General features: G+C 44.9%; 1 pseudogene; it reads left to right on the forward strand.

Moving 5' to 3' along the window:
- The first annotated feature begins 1086 nt into the window (after positions 1-1086).
- LOC133770428 (rabenosyn-5-like) lies at positions 1087-16593 on the forward strand (annotated as a pseudogene).
- Positions 16594-17834: the final 1241 nt, after the last annotated feature.

Below are 17834 nucleotides of genomic sequence, written 5' to 3' on the forward strand. Positions count from 1 at the left end.
GTGTGTATGCATATATTGGGTGTATTTTTATTTCCAAACAGGTTTACCTTTGGAAATATAGTTTGTGATCCACTGCTATAAGACCACATACTCAAAAGACAAACAGAAAGAAAACCAAACAAAAAGTGGAGTCGGAGATTAGAGCTATAGCCTTGAGACAGCATGTGAGTTTAATGGAGGTTACTCGAGCTCAGTTTCCCCACTGTGATCTGATGTTTGTTCCCTGGGCTCTTCTCTCTCAAAGGTGGGGAAGGAACTCCTTGATATTTTAGGTGAGCAGCTGGCAGTTTTTCAGGCCTGGGGCTGAGCTGTGCCTGAGGCTCTGGAGCTCAGGAGTATCTCAGTATGTGCCTTCGTGGGGTGGGTCTGGCTAACTCAGCCGCAGCACTGCTGTGGTGCGGTGGTGTTTCCTGAAAGCCTTCACTGGAGCAGGCTAGATAGAGGCTGTGCTGCCTTCCTTGCTTCTCCCTAGCTAGCATGCAACTCGCTGCATCTCAGGGCTTTGCTGTGTGTTGCACCTTTAGTCCTCTGAATGACTTTTATGATTGCTACTTGCAGACTAAGTTCAATAGCCCCTGTAAGTATAGCCAGGATTGGCAATTTTACTGTCTCATGATTTTGTTAAGGAATAGAATAAACACAACCAGCACAAGGATGCCAGAAGCCAACATTTCATATTAGCAAATGGGTACATTCATTTGATCTCCCTGAAATGTGCCTCTCAAAGCCCTCAAGAAGAAATGGAAAACAAAACAAAGCAGAAAAGATAAAAAAATGTCATCAGTAATGAAGATGATTCTCTTAGTCAAACTATTCCCAGGATAGCTGGACCTTTAGCTAGAAATGGCCAGTCTCCTCTGGATCTATGGACAAAGAGCCAGAAGGCAGGGACTTCATGTTGAAGGTGGAGACCCAGGCCTGCCTGCAGTTCCACCTCTTTCATGCAATGTGAGTTTCTACCCTATTTTATAAGTTAGTGCACTGAACTCCTGGAAAATGTGAGGCTCTCCTTGATTGCAGCCTGCCCAGTGGTGCCCATCAAGCAGCTCAAACCCTTCTTCATGTTAAGAACAGCAGGCAGGCAACATGACTTCCTCTAGCTTCAAAGAGCAAACACCACTTAAAAGGTGAGTATGGTTTTTCTTTTTCACAGAGCCTTTGCAAATGTTTTTAAGAGAAAATTTGCTCCAGTCTTGATTTGAGCAGAACTTTTTGTGTGATGCATTGCGTGAACCTCATTCTAGGAATAAATTGTCATTCTGGATAAAGGTTTTAGCATCTTTATAAATAATTTTTAAACTTATTAATTTATTTGAAAACTAGAGTTACACAGAGAAAGGACCACACACACACACACACACACAGATATTTTATCCTCTGAGTCACTCCCCAAATACCAGCAACAGCCAGGTCTGGACCAGGCCAAAAACAGGAATTCAATCTGGCTCTCCTATGAGATGACAGAAGCTCAATTACTTGGGTCATCACCAACTGCCTCCCAGGTACACCAGCAGGAAGCTGGATTGGAAGCATGGAATAGCTGGGACTTGAGCCAGGCAATCTGATATGGGATGCAGGCTGTACCACAATGCCTGCCCTTCTTTAGCATTTTTGTAAAGTATTTCGATTGGCTAATCATTCTTCTGTACTCCAGCTGACACCTCCTGTACTGACCCTTAATAACCCTAAGTGGGTTCTCAAGGCTGGAAAAAAGATTCCACTGTTACTGCAGCGACCATACTACTCTTTGCACCCATACCTGCAACTCTTTAACCATTGTTTTCTACAGGACTCTCTGCCAAAAGTCAGCCTTTGAATTATCTTCTTGGCATTCTGTTCCTGGTAGCATGCATAACTAAAGCTATAAAAAACATGTATATAACAAAAAAAGCAGGAATGAAAAACATGATTGATGCACATTATAGATTCCATGGTGTATATAATTATTTGCAGTTGTCCATTATTTCAAATACATCCTTTGACAAAACCTGTGTGTAGAAGAAATCATAGCCCCACTTCACAGGTGTTGAACCAAAGGGTAAGAAGGTGAAGTGATTTATTCAAAAGCTGGAAAACAACATGGATAGGCTCTGGATCTCACTTAAGACCCAGTTTGTTTTCAAAATCAAATGTTCCAGGCTCTTTCCCCTACATCCCAAGTGCATGCAAAGGATGCTTATAAATCATTGTTGACTACTGGAGTGGAAAGAAGAAGTAGATGCACTCATGAATATTCAGCTTTGTGGGAACCAAACCTGCCTGCAGAATACAAACCTGCTCTGGAACTCTCTCCTTGTTCCTGAGCCAAGGACAGAGCAGAGAGTACAGATACTGCCTCTGGACAGGCAGCAGCTGAAAAGCACGGAATGTGGAGATTTGAATGTGAAACATCAGGAGGCACTCCCCACAGCATCATCCTTGCTCCACTGGCAACTGCTGAATGTGCAACTGGGTTTGTGTTTCTCCTGCTTGCCCACAATCGCCCAGAGGCATCCGCCTTCCTCCGCCTGAAAGAGAACATGAGAAAAGATTTTCAATTTTTCAAAAGTTCTTGTTGTTCATAAACACATGAATGGCACACAGTTGCACATGTTTGCTTGAGACATCATCACTGAGGAACTGACTCTGGGATTTCCAGAATAGGAGCATGGACACATTCCTGAAGCCAAGCCTTCCAAACATAACACCCCAGAAGAGTGTTGCCTCAGCCTTCTAAAGGATTTTCAATTTGTGCCTATGAACTTCACTGTGGGACTGGAGAAGGGCTAAATCTGCTAGTCAAGCAGAGGGCTTATCTGATTTCTTTCTGCAGACTTCGAAATTGAATAGAAACGAAGCAGCCTTTAGTGACAAGATGCGATTGCAATTCTCTGGGAACCAACCTTGTAGCCCCATCATTTGACTGCTTGGGAAAGGGTGACAGAAGCAAGAAGGCCCTTTCAGGACCTTGGTATTCAGGCTTGCAAAGTCCACAGTCAGAATGCTGAATGAGGCAGAACTTCCTTGGAAAAGTGTTGATTCAGTGAATTTCAATGAAACAGCCCTCAGAGGCATAATATTTAGTGATTTCAGCCTGAATTATTTATTGACTACTGGGCAGTTTGTGGGTTTAACATTTTATTAATATGGCATCAGGTCATCTGAGAAAGTTGTAGCCACTGGGAAAGTTCCCTAGCACAATTTCCTGTTGTCAACATGCACTTGGAGGACTGAGTCTCCCAAAATGCCAGGTTGTCTACCAGCCATTCCTTGTTCTCATGGACATGGAAGGCTGACTGCATACACAAAAGAACCTCAAAAAGTTCATGGGAAACAAATATTGTACATTTTTGTTAAACTTTTCAGACTTGCTGCTGTGCACATATTTGTGTGTGCTGTGTGTATGTGTGTAATTGACTCCTACAATTGTGGAGACTAGCATGTCCAAGCTAATGATACAGATGAGGTCCAAAAGCAGACTTTTGGAAAATTCCCTATTATTAGTGGATGGTCAGCCTTTTTGATCTGTTCAGGCATTCAGATGTTTGGATGAGGTCCATTATGAAGGGAAATACACTTTACCCATTAAAATGTTAATCTTATCCAAAACACTGTCTCAGAAACACCTATGTAATGTTTGCACAACTGTCTGAGCACACTATGCCCCAGTTAAGCTGACACAAAAATTAACTATAACAAGCACTTTTGTCAATTTCATATTCATGCATATTTCCAAAAGAGACCATAATAAGGTCATATTTCTGCTTAACATGATACAACTATTCTGTGTGCTATTGAAAGCACACTAATCCTTTTTCCCAAAAGAAGATTCAAAGTCTTTGGGTGATGTTTGCTTTTCTCCTTTAAATAACATAGTTTGCATACCTTGATGGAGAGTTTACATTACTTAAAACTAGAAACATATAAAATCAATGCATTGTATCCTACATGATAAAAGGATAAGAGAATGAAGAAAACAAACATACGCTCAAATATTCATAACAAAATGATAAAATCATCATGGCAATTACAACTTTCTTTTATGCATTAGTCATGTGACAACAGCAGGTATTTATAACTACCTTCTTCTACTACCCATTCTGTATTCATTTGACCAGTGTTGGTCTTAATTCTTTACCTGGTAGGATGACTCACACCTTCAATCCTGAAGAGTCTGGACCATTAGATGAGGTTACAGTTTTCTATTAATTTTAATCACAAGACTTGGAAATATGAAGAGGTGACCTAAGGAATACCTCGTTTTCCAGATAAACTCTCCATTATCTCCACTATGGAATAGTAACCTAAGTTCTCCTTGGTAGTCAGGATAAATCACTCCAATCAGCACATTGACTTCTAGTCTTAGCTAGGTGACTCAGGGACATGAAGAGCCCAAATTGGCTTGGTGCAGTTTTTACTTCTAGTTCAATGGAATCATTGCTTGCTGCCTGGTGGAAACACCTTCCCTATGGAACAATGAATTCTAGATGAGGAGAACATAAAGTCATGGGGACAGAGGGCAAAATTTTGTTAGTGGGTCACCAGTGGTAATAGTGAGTGGTGTCATTATAATTTCCACCCTTTTATTCCTAGATCTATGAATTTTCACACTGGATTAGGATGCTGGTTCATAGCATACATGGCCCCTGTTGCCACCCAGTTCATACTGTAATTGAATCTTCAAAGAGGTATTCCATTAATCTGTCAAGCCAGATACTTCAGTAAGGTGCCAAACCTGGCAAAAAGCAGTGAGTCCAATGAAGATGAACCCATCTCTGCACATTGTTTACTGGGAAGTGAGTTCCTTGATCAAAAATAATGCTTTGTAGAATACCATACTACATGTATATAGGACATTCTGTAAGCCCACAGATTGTAGTTTTGGCAGAAGCAGTGTATTTAGAGAATGCAAATACATGGCTAGAATAAGTATTTACTCCAGTAAGAACAAAATTCTGCCCCTTATATGGAAACAATTGAACATAATCAACTCTCACCAGGTAAGTGAATGATTGTCCTGGGGATTGACGTTGTATCAAGCAATCAGTGTTGTTCTCTGCTGCTGCAGATTCAGCACCCAGTGGTGGCCATAATCAGGTTGGCCTTGATGAGTAGAAGTCTATGTTGCTGAGTCACTGTGTAATCTCCATCCCGGTCACAGCGTGAGGCCATCCAGCAGTCACAGATGTGAATGAGAAAAGAAACTGGTGGTGTCCAGAGAATGAGTCATCCTAGCTACTTGATTTAAACATCCTCTCCGATGAAATTACTCTTTGGTGAGTACTGACATGGGACACAAATATATTTATGTTTTTTTTTTTTCCCATTCAGAGAGGTGTTCTACATACCTGTTACCCAGAGTTCTTTGTCACCAATCTTCTGATCATTTTACCTCCTTGACCATCCAGCCAAATTGCAGGCTACTTTTTCCTACCAGTAGGATTTTCCTTCACCATTTTATTTTAGGGATATTCCAGAAGGTGAATATTGTGCTTCAAACATCCACTTTTGGAATAGTATCTGCATATTCTGCAGAATTATCTGTAAACCTGGCCCAAGACTTCTCTTCCACTGTAATTGATTATAAGGATCACCCCATGAGACTACAAATCCAGGCTGGGAGAGAGAGAAGGTAGGAAAGTAGCAGTAGGGACCATATAAATTTGGGCTACTTCATGAAATTATTTGTGCCTGCAGGGCCTACTTAGGCCTAATGTTTTATATATCATTTCAATTTGATGCCGGAAGTATAGTTGTTCAAATACAACCATTGGCTGTATGGGTAAGTGCATGGTAAAAGAATACCCAGTTCCAACTTAGAAGATTGGAAGCCCAGTTTGCATAGTAACGTGATATCCCATGGTTAAGTGTTCAGTCTCTACAAGGATCCAGCAGCAAGTCAGGAGCTCTTTCTGAAATAGAGAAGAGTTATCCACAGAGGATGGCAGGACTTTGCTCCTAAATCCTAAAAGTCACCTCCATTATTTACTTCTAAAGGCCTGTCTCCAGCTGCAACAGCATCCCTATATAACACTGACACTTCAAGTACACTAGATCTGCGAATTCATTTCACCAAGGGGTAGTGCAGCTTCCAAGCAGCTTCAACTTGTTGCAGAAACTTCTCCTGTTCTGAGCCTCACTCAAACCTAGCAGATTTCTAAGCCACATGGTAGATAGATTGGAGTAACACACCCAAATGAAAATATGTTCCTTCAAAAATTCTAAAGACTCACTAGGCATTGTACATCTTTACTGGCTGTAGGAGAGGCCAGATATACTTTTCCCCTTCCAGCTTCAAATGGAAATCTCAGCATACCTCATACCACAGGAACCCCAGGTATTTCTTTTTTTTTTTAATCACCATCCAGTTCCTCTAATGCCATATTAGTTGTTTAGATACCATACCTCATTGATTTTTAAGATTTATTTATTTATTTGAGAGGCAGAGTTACAGAGAGTGAGAGACAAAGAAAGGGAGAGGGAGAAGGAGAGAGAAAGGGAGAGGAAGAGGGAGAGGGAGAGGGAGAGGGAGAGGGAGAGGGAGAGGGAGAGGGAGAGGGAGAGGGAGAGGGAGAGGGAGAGGGAGAGGGAGAGGGAGAGGGAGAGAGATCCCTTCTGTCACTAGTTCCCTCAACAAATGGCTGCAACGGCTGGACCTAGACCAGGCCAAAGCCAGGAGCCAGAAGATTCCTCTGGGTCTCCCATGTGGATGCAGAGGCTCAAGGACTTGGGCCATCTTCCACTGGATGGGAGCTGGATCAGACATTGATTAACCAGGACTTGAACTGGTGCCCATATGGGATGCTGGCACTGCAGACAGATGCTTAACCCACTATGCCACAGTGCTACCTCACTCCCCTCAAATATTTCACTATGTTACAGGCCCCTAAAACTATATTAGAATTATTTCTAACCCTATTTCAGTCAATTGTACTACCAAGAAGTCTAGAGTAGTTGTTAATTCTAGTCTGTAGCCAAACAACATAATGTAATCAATAGACCAGTGTGATATCTTATGGAAGGAAAAGGTGGTAAGACCTCCATGCACTAAATCATGACACAAGACCAAATAGGCAATATACTACTGAACTAGGACACTCATGTTGGATTACTGATCTTTTTTTTTTTTTTGACAGATAGAGTTAGACAGTGAGAGAGACAGTGAGAAAGGTCTTTCTTCCATTGGTTCACCCCCCAAATGGCTGTTACAGCTGGAGCTGTGCCAATCCGAAGCCAGGAGCCAGGTGCTTCCTCCTGGTCTCCCATGCAGGTGCAGGGCCCAAACTCTTGGGCCATCCTCCACTGCCTTCCTGGGCCACAGCAGAGAGGTGGACTGGAAGAGGAGCAACTGGGACTAGAACCCAGTGCCCATATGGGATGCCGGCACTGCAGGCGGAGGATTAACCAAGTGAGCCATGGCGCCAGCCCCGGATTGATGATCTTAACAACTGAGAGTCATATGCTTCTGGTGGTCATTTCAAACAGACATGGGGGAAAAGGCATTTGCCAGATCATTAACTACATATCAAGTATTAGGGGATATGATAATTTGCTTAAACAATGAAACCACAATTGAAAACACGGGGACAATTGGAATTACAGCTTGATTAAGCTTTTAATACCCCATTTCATTTTCCAAGATTTTTTTTCTTCTGCCCAGACCCAGCAGCATATTTGAATGGGGAGATGGGGGGTGGTGGTTGGGGCGTGGGAATCAGAACTGCTGCAACTTTCATACCCTTGATTATGTCATTCATCTCTGAAATCTATCCAGGAATGAGGCACTGCTTTTGATTTACTATTTTTTATTTATTTATTTATTTATTTTTGACAGGAAGAGTGGACAGTGAGAGAGACAGAGAGAAAGGTCTTCCTTTTTGCCGTTGGTTCGCCCTCCAATGGCCACCGCAGTAGGCGCGCTGCGGCCGGCGCACCGCGCTGATCCGATTGCAGGAGCCAGGTGCTTCTCCTGGTCTCCCATGGGGGTGCAGGGCCCAAGCACTTGGGCCTTCCTCCACTGCACTCCCTGGCCACAGCAGAGAGCTGGCCTGGAAGAGGGGAAACCGGGACAGGATCGGTGCCCTGACCGGGACTAGAACCCGGTATGCCGGCGCCGTAAGGTGGAGGATTAGCCTAGTGAGCCGCGGCGCCGGTGATTTACTATTTTTTTTTTTAAGTACAGACATTTCTATTGGTTTCCACTTGGCTTTCCAAGCATGATAGCTCTCATTCCACAGGTCAGGGAACAAATGTAGGGATTCCACCAGTTGCTGACATATCTTTTCCAGTCATTCATTCTGGAGCTAAGAAAATAACTATAGTATGGATTCAAGAACCCACTGACCCACTGTGAAACAGATCTCAGACAGAAGTCTATTGATCACCCTACTTCTAAATGCCTCTACTCTGACTGGTGGACCACAGGGATATTTCACAGCTCCTGGAATTAGTGTCATTTTGGAGCCAGAGCCTGAGTATCTCCTTTTACACAATGACAGTCATCCTGGTAAAAGACCACAAGTCCCTTTGAAGAAATCTGGGAGAGAGATAAACTTTAAATTTTTGGCAGTGTCTTGGCATCCTTTACCAAAGGGACTGTCTTCCCTTGATTTAATGAGATCTTTGTAAACTGGCTCAAATCTGAGAGTGACTGAGGGACCATGACTCTCTGGCTTATGATTCAGGTTAGAATTTTGTCCACCTAGAGCTTTTCTGCCTACACAGATCAAGTAAGAACTGAGTAGGCTTCCTATGTACTTCATATGATCAACTGGCCATTGCTACAGGTTTCTTTAAGTCAGACTATTTTGATTGTCCCTTTGGCTTTGCTGTCCATTATGATAGCCACACCCACTTGGATTATGGCAGTTGCATGCTACCACTTGGCCTCTGCCATGCTGGGATCCAATTATTCCCATTACATGTAGTTTGCCCAATTCCATGGCTAGAATCCCCACTATAGGTCCCACCTACAGTGAAGAGGAAATACAGAACACTCATGGCTCTGGGGCTCTCCTCATACATTCATTTCTCATATTCATGTTGAAGGATGTGTCTTTTAGACCTGATTAGGTGTGTAAGTCTTACATGACAAGCCAACTATAACTTTCTAAGCTTCCTAAGCCTTGAAATCCCTTTTGCATTAACCTAAAGCAAATCTAGTAATATCAGGCTACCCCTTTACTGAATTTCCTCTTGATTCACCAATCTAAAAGAGCTGTTGTTAGATTTTCCAAATCCCTGTCCTGAAATTTACCCTCCTTGCACTTTAAAAATGGGCCTGATTGTATTTTTAAGTTCCTTTTTTTCTTAGGAGAGCTACTAAGGATAGGGTTGTGTAACTGCAGCAGAAACAGAGTTATGCAACCTGGGATATGCACAAAAGAAGGGAAATTAACCTGTAGAGCCAAAAATACTGTAGGAAAGCCAGAACTGAAACATCCTAGGGCCCTTTCAGTAACAAGGGGTTTGTTAAACAAGAAATCTGGAGCTGGAGCTCATCTTATCATACCTTATTATAAATGGCCTGATTCTAATCCCTCCAATCAGAATTTGCCTCACCAGAATTTCCACACACATTTTTCTACCTAGGGGCCAGTGATGTGGCATACATACTAGGTTAAGCCTCTATCTGTGGCACCAGCATCCCATATGGGCACTGCTCCGAGTCCCAGCTGCTCCAATTCCATTCCAGCTCCCTGTTAATGGCCTGAGAAAGCAATGGAAGATGGCCCAAGTGCTTGGGACCCTGCACCCAAATGGGAGACCCAGAGGAAGCTCCTGGCTTTGGATTGGCCTAGCTCTGGTTATTGAAGCCATTTGGGAAGTGAACCAGTGGATGGAAGATTCTCTCTCTCTCTATCTCTTCCTCTCTCTGTAACTCTGCCTCTCAAATAAACAAATAAATCTTTAAAATTTTTTATTTTACCTAATCCATATAACTTACCCAACACTTAGACTGGGGAAGCAGATTTGAGTCCCACCTTCTACCTCCTTTTCTGGCCAGTAAACAAAGATTTTCTCTTCTCAAAAGACTGGTATCACAGGTGATTCCCCATGCACATCAGGCAACAAACCCACCCCACTCAACAACACTGGAATTTCTAAGCCACTCACTGCAGGCCACTTGACTTTTGGTCAAAGCTTCAGTCCACCAACCAGACAAACTGGTAGAGGCCTCTCTAACTCCCATGTTGCAACATTAAGTGCAGAATCTCTGCTTAGTGGGAACATAAGCATAATTTCATGCTGATCCAACTCCATGTTCCTTCTCCTACTAGCCCACACTCTTAATAACTATTCCCACATATGTTCCTGAACTTCTGTCTGTATAAATAAGAAAATTCAGCTAATTGTGTTGGCATGCAGCATGCCTCTTCATGAGTCACACTTTATATCCTACTTTAGAAACCTGCTGGACTTGAGTCTAAGTATGGGTCTAGAAGCAAGCAGGGGTGGTGGAAGTGGGCTCTGAGAAGAATCAGCATTATCTTGCCTGGCAACTATCTCAGGGGGAACATTATTTTCTCTAGGCAAAGCAGGGTGACTTATCTCAGCTGGAGGTTGAGATCCTTTCTCCTGGAAATGGGGAGGGTGCTTGTACTGGCAGGGAAGGTTCATCAGCATTTAGGGGATCAATGACCCCAGCTTCATCAGGGTCTTCCTCACGTGCACATTTCTACTGCCAGGATGCTCTCTGGGGTCTCTAAATTAACACGTATCAAACTTCACAGCAAGGAAAACTGTAGGGGAGAAAAGGGATAGACATTAAAATGCTTTAACCCCAAACTGAAGTGTGCCTCCTGCTTATGATGGAGCAGCCATACCCATTTCATTCTTAATTAAAGTTTTAAAAATGCCTTTTGTTCAAATAAAAAAATCAATCCAGTGTCTATACAGAGTTGTCATTCAGAAATCCAACACTTTGCTTTACTCTGGCCTTTGACTTTTCCGGCTTTTCTGGTCATATTGCATTTGGTTCTTTGTTCTTGTTCTTAATTTTGAGTTCAGAGCCATTTTTAGCTCTCATCTGTGTTTTCTAATAGCTAGTATTATTAAAATATGGCCACATAAATTGGAAGAAAATGATAGCTCAGAGATATGACACAATTTTTTTCTGTCTTCTGCCCAAGCCAATTCTTAAACAGAGATATACTCAAATTCTGAAGCTGGAGATTCAAAGGAGAAAGAGGGTTTTGAAAGACAGCCTCATAATTGCATGAGATTTTTCATAGTCTGGTGTCTAGTATGGAATAATCTTCATGGTCTGTATGTTTGTGTGTTTTGTCAGATCAAATGAGAACTGTATTTTTTCATTCCTAATGCAATTGTTCAGTCCTGTATTCCATTCAAAGCATTATGCTGAGTTTTACTATATTATGTGAAATGTTAAAATGTTTTTATAACCATTATTATGTAAAACTAGCCCATTTTTCATAAAATTTAATCTGGATTCAAACACTGGGCTTAATGTGTAGTATGTAAATTAAACCAAATATTTGGAGAAAATGAAAATAAATGAAGTGGTCAGTTTTCTAAGAAAACATAAGATGAACTGAAAAAAACCATTCATCAACTGAATTTAATGGACATTCATAGAATGCTTCATTGAACAACAGCAGAGTATACATTCTTCTCAAGTTCATGTGGAAACAGTCACCAATGTAGATGAAAACACACCTGACTATACTAAGCAAATAGAAAGTATACAGTTTGAACTCAGATGACAATGAATTAAAACAGAAATTAGCAGCAGAATTATACCACAAACATCCTAAAAACTTTATAGATTCACTTCAGGTAACACATGTACTGTGAAGAAGTCTCAAGAAAAACTAAGAAAGTGAAGATGAGAATAGAAATGATAAAAATGTGTAAGATTAAGTGAAAACAATGCTTAGTAGAAATTCTATAGCATTAAATACATATTTTAGAAAGGAAGAGGATTTAAAGACCAATATTCTCAGCCTTCCTCAACAGATTCTGTAATAGCCTCATAATTTTGCTCCAGTTCTTCTCACTTGTGGTCTGAGAGCAGTTTTACACACCCAGAGACATCCTGGGGCTCACCTGTGTGTCAGGATGCAGGCTTGCTGAACTTGCTACTACAGATTCTAAATGGCTGTGTGGCTTTACTCCAGCCTCTCTTACCTATGGTCTGAAAGCAGTTTTACCTGCCAAATAAGCTACCCAGTGACTCACTGGGAATCATACCCAAGGTTTAGAGGGACCCCCAGCTGTCCACATACCTGGAAACAGATCCGCAGCCTGCAGATCCTGTGGACTCCAAAGTGAACACTTATCCTAGCACCAGCTCTCTGATCAAGTCGTGGGAGAGAAAAGCCGTGCCGATTGGAGCCCCTGGTAACAGACCCACCAGCCATGGTCTTTGCTGTGGACCCAGTGGCAGAATTGTAACCCACTCCCAGCTCCACTGGGCTGTGTCCTACCATCAGCCTGAGGAACCAACAGGAGAAGATTTTTACCTGCTGTCCTGCAGCATTAGAATGTACAAAACACACTCTTATCAAGGCTGCAGGGAACAGTTTCCAGAGTAGATCACATGTGGACCACAAAGCGTAGTCTTAACAAATTTAAGAAGATTGAAAATAATATCAAGTATATTTTCTGATCACGGTGTTATGAAATTAAAAATCAGCAACATAAGACATTATGAAAAAATTCACAAAAGTGAGGAAATTAAATAACATATTCCTGAATCATCACTGGGTCAAAGAATAAATCAAAAGGGAAATTAAAAAGTATCTTGATGCAAATGAAAATGGAAACACAGGGCCGGCACCATGGCTCACTAGGCTCCTCCACCTGCGGCTCCAGCACCCCGGGTTCTAGTCCCGGTCGGGGCGCCAGATTCTGTCCTGGTTGCTCCTCTTCCAGTCCAGCTCTCTGCTGTGGCCCGGGAGTGCAGTGGAGGATGGCCCAAGTCCTTGGGCCCTGCACCCGCATGGGAGACCAGGAGAAGCACCTGGCTCCTGGCTTCAGATCGGTGCAGTGTGCCGGCCACAGTGCGCTGCCAGAGCGGCCACTGGGGGGTGAACCAATGGAAAAGGAAGACCTTTCTCTCTGTCTCTCTCTCACTGTCCACTCTGCCTGTCAAAAAACAAAAGAAAGAAAGAAAGAAAGAAAGAAAGAAAGAAAGAAAGAAAGAAAGAAAGAAAGAAAGAAAGAAAGAAAGAAAGAAAGAGAGAGAGAGAGAAAGAAAGAGAGAGAGAAAGAAAGAGAGAAAGAAAGAAAATGGAAACAGAACACACCAGACTTATGGGACTCGGGAAGAGCAGTTCTAAGAGGAAAGTTTATAGCAATGAGTGTTTACATTAAGAAATAAGAGTGACCTCAGATAAACTAGGTAACTCAAAACCCTTAGGAACTGGAAAAAACCAAACAAAGTACAAGGTCAGAAAATTGCAGACAATAAAGAATACAGCAGAGACAAATAATATAAAGAGACTAGAAACACAAAAGAAAAGATCAATAAAACTAAGTTTTTTGTTGTTGTTGTTGTTGTTTTGACAGGAAGAGTTAGACAGTGAGAGAGAGAGACAGAGAGAAAGGTCTTCCTTTCACCCCCAAAATGGCTGTTACAGCTGGCGTGCTGTGCCAATCCAAAGCCAGGAGCCAGGTGCTTCCTCCTGGTCTCCCATGCAGGTGCAGGGCCCACACACTTGGGCCATCCTCCACTGCCTTCCCAGTCTAAAGACTTCACCAAAGAACTTAGAATAATCAAATTCAGTAAAGTTTCAAATACAGAGTCAACATATAAAAGTAAGTTGCATTTGTATGTACTGCAGTGAACTAGCTCAAAAGGAAAGTAAGAAAATAATTCCATTTATAAAATCACCATAAAGAATAAAATACTTTGGAGTAAATTTAACCAAGAAATTGAAGGATCTCTACAATGAAACGTATATAAAATGGAAAGAGTCACAAATAAATGGGAAGCTACATTGTGATCATGGCTTGAAAGAATCAACATTGTTGCCCAGCAGCTGATAGAGATGATGGAGCATGTTCTGTGAAGGACCACGGAGGCACAGAGCCCGGGGCCTGAGGACAGGACAGGCCTGCATGCCCACGGGAGCCCAGTGGGGCTCCTGCTACTCCAGAGAGGAAACCTCACTCAGCCAGGGACAGGATGAGGCCACTTCCCTGTCACTCGTGTATGGCTTGGTTAAGTTCACGCTGCAGGAGCCTTTGGAGGAATCAAGCTGACTGTTGGCATGAGGCTGCTGCCTTCCCAGAGCTGAGAGGGGCACTGCCATGGCTTCTTAGGGATGACCCAGGAGAAGTGGGGGGGGATTCCTCTGCCCCCTGACCTGAAGGACCTGCAGTCCTTCTACCAGCTTCAGTCACATTACAAGGAAGAGCATCCAGGGGAGGACCATGATGTCAGAGGGCAAATTAAAAGTCTTGTCCAGAGGCTAAGAAAGCAAAGAACAAGATGTTGAAACTAGAAGGTGACGATCGAGCAGAATCAGGGACCCAAGGATATGAGTCTTTCAGCTATGGAGGGGTTGGTCCTTACATGTGGGGTCTCCAAGAATTCGGTGCTGTGAGAAGCCAGCTTTCTGACTTCAAAGAGCATCGAGCTGCCCGCATTGACCACTATGTTGTTGAAGTCAATAAATTAATAATCAGGTTAGAGAAGCTCGCTGCATTTGACAGAGAAAATACTGAGCCTGCAAAGATTTGAGCAATAGAAAAGTCTGTGGTGCCTTGGGTCAATGACCAGGATGTCCCTTTCTGCCCAGACTGTGGGGATAAGTTCAGCATCTGTAACCACCACCACCACTGCCACCTCTGTGGGTCATTCAAGTGCAAGAAGTGCATGGAGCTTATCAGGCTTCCCCTTGCAAACAAGCCCACCAGTGCCAGCAAGGATTGCCTGAGCACCCACACCAGCCCCAGGCAGTCACCCAACAGTGTTCATGGCTCCCGCCGGGGGCAGCATCAGCAGTGAGAGCAGTCTGAGCTCGGTCCTGGATGAGAAGGATGATGCCTGGATCTGCTGCTCTACACACTGCAAGGACACACTGCTCAAGAGAGCAACAGATTGACGAGAAGGAACACACACCTGATATTGTGAAGCTCTATGGGAAATTGTGACTTTGCATGGAGAAAGTTGACCAGAAGGCCCCCGAATACATCAGGATGACAGAGGATGACAGCATTGTTAAATGCTGGTGAGACAACCTATAGTCTGGAACATGCAAATGGCCTTCCAGTGGAGGTGCAGAAAGTGTATGAGCTAATAGATGCTTTGAGTAGGAGGATCTTAACCTTAGACTTGAACCAGGACCCTCCACCACATCAAACACTTTGTGGCTGTAGAGGATGAACAACTACTCAGCTACACTTTTTGTGCAGGAAAAGTTCCTGGCTTAATGTCACTGCCATCCAAGAACAATCTGAGGAGCTGAAAAAGAAAAGCAGGAAATGGAGAGGAAGAGGATCATGGGGAGACTGGTTGCTCTTGAGAGCCAGCGAAGACTTGAGGAAAGGCAGATTGGCCTGGCCTCTCGCACGGCCAGCAGGGAGCTGGCATCTCTACACAGGGACCCTGCCCCTCCGAGAAAGGCTGAGGGCTGGCTCCCGCTGCCGAGATGTCAGGGACAAAGTGAAGATCCCGACCCCTTCCTCCCGCAGGTTCACATCATCGCATAGCAGGCCAGGGATGCCTGCCGCGCTGAGGAGGTGCGCGCTGCAGGAGAACCTGCGACAGCTGCAGGATGCCTGTGACCAGCAGCAGACAGAGAAGGCCATGGAGCTGTCCCGGAGGCAGGCCGAGGAGGAGGACCTGCAGCGGGGACAGTGGCAGATGCTCTGGGAACGGGAGTAGCAACGAGAACGGGAGCAGTTCGGGGTCGCATCCCTGCACACGCGAACTTGGTCCCTGGACTTCAGAGAAATTGGGTCTTTTCAGCTGGAGTCCAGCAGGGAGCCCCGCCCCCACCTTGCATATGCGCTGGATCTGGGCTCTTCCTCAGGGCGGAGCAGCACAGCTCCCAGGACCTCTTCCCCCAGCCCAGCGCGGGAGCCCGACCTAGTGTGGTCTGGGCCCTCAGCCCGCGGCCAGGAACGCCCTCCCCAGGGTTCCACGTCTCAGCCAAAGGAGGTGCCCTCCCTAAGCCCCTTTGAAGAGGAAGACCTCGCCAGCCCCAGAGAGGAGGACCCCACGCACCCTCCCGCTGCAGAGGCGTCCATAGGCCCCGCAGCCCATGTCCCAGAAGAGTATAATCCTTTTGAGGAAGAGGAGGAAGAGGTAGTGGCAGGGAATCCGGTCACAAGTGCAGACACCGGCGCCCACCCCTTTGAGGAGGAGGATGAGCCTCCCCACCTGGGGCCCTCCAGCCCGCATGTCCCTGGCGGCCTCTTTGAGGAGTCGGCTGGTCCCAACCCCTTCGATGTGGACAGTGACAGCGGAGCCGAGGCCGAGGAGCCCAGAGAGGAGGCGCTCCTGCTCCCGAAGATTGACAACATGGAGGCTCCATCTCTGATGCCACGCAGTGCGGCCGCCTGGACGAGGTGAATGTCCTGACGGGGAACCTGCGGGAGCCGACGCGCATCCTGGCCAAGCAGAAAGGGGGCCCCGACTGAGCAGCCCTGGGAAGGACCTGGCAGCTGAAAGGCAGGTGGGATTGGTGGGGATGGAGGCAGGGCCGGAGTCCAGAGGCACACAGTAGGGATGCGAGTCGGCTGTTTTGTGCTGTGTACTTTGAGGCATTTCCACTACAAATGAATAACAAAAATGGGATCCAGAACAGGAACCATCAGCATTGATTTGCTGCTTTACCTGTTTTTTTAATTGGAGGTTTTCCCCTTTCAAAGGGGCGTCACATTCTCACTACCCAGGTAAAACTCTGTTGGGCCAAGGGCATAAATGGTGACCATGAACCTCCTGGGTCCCTTGGCTGCTGCCGGGTTGGGTCATTCTGCAGTGTTAGAGAGCAGCTTTTCCTAGGCCCGCCCTTAGCTGAGAGTGGTGGGATGGAGTCCCTTAAGTGCACTCTGCTCTGGCCCTGTGGAAGTCAGCCTCTTGTGGGCCATGGGTTCTGTTTCACCCAGGCCTGTGCAGCAAGGGGGAGAAGGCTGCTGTGTGGGCAAGAGTTCAGACCCAGAAGAGCCCAGCACCTCTTTTTAATGCCTTGCCAGGATCTGTTTGCCTCTCTCTGTGAGTTCCTGCTTGTCTCTTTCAGAAAATTAAGCTCCCAGTGGAGGGCAGCAAGGTGGATTTGAGCATGATCTTTTCAGAAAATGGGTGTGGCTAATGTTCTGGTTGATTTTAGTATTTGGGAAAAGAGTTTCTGCATGCACATCGCTCTGATGAGAAACCTCCCTGCAGAGTTTTGGCAAAACTACCCTGCTGTGGGCCTCTTTGGAGGGCTCAGTGTGTAATGTAGGAATTGGGGTCAGGAAGCCTTGTGACACATCATCAGGAGGGGAGCCTCCCGGGGTCACAGGAAAAACCACAGTCCAAGGCCATTCCATCAGCCTTCTTCCCTTCGGAAGCATCCTGTCCTGACCTGGGGCACTGGTCAGATCTGTTCCTACCGACATGGACATCTGTGAAGAGGCCCAGCTCAGGATCCTGGTGCTGGCTCTGCAGTGCTTCACCTCTGCACCAGGCGAGGGTAGAAAGGAAAGGACTAACTGACCGCTGGTGCTTTGGTTTACAGGACCCTCATGAACCCTTCACTGACCTCTGACATCATGACACCCAGGTGTGCTTGGCTCTGGGGTTTCTGCAGTTACACTTGCTAATTAATGAAGAATAGCTGACCACTCGTCACTTTATACTCTCAGCTAACTCTGGGCCGTACTTTGGTTACTGATGTGAG

The sequence above is a fragment of the Lepus europaeus genome, chromosome 11, assembly GCF_033115175.1.
Source record: "Lepus europaeus isolate LE1 chromosome 11, mLepTim1.pri, whole genome shotgun sequence".
In the NCBI taxonomy this organism is placed as follows: Eukaryota; Metazoa; Chordata; class Mammalia; order Lagomorpha; family Leporidae; genus Lepus; species Lepus europaeus.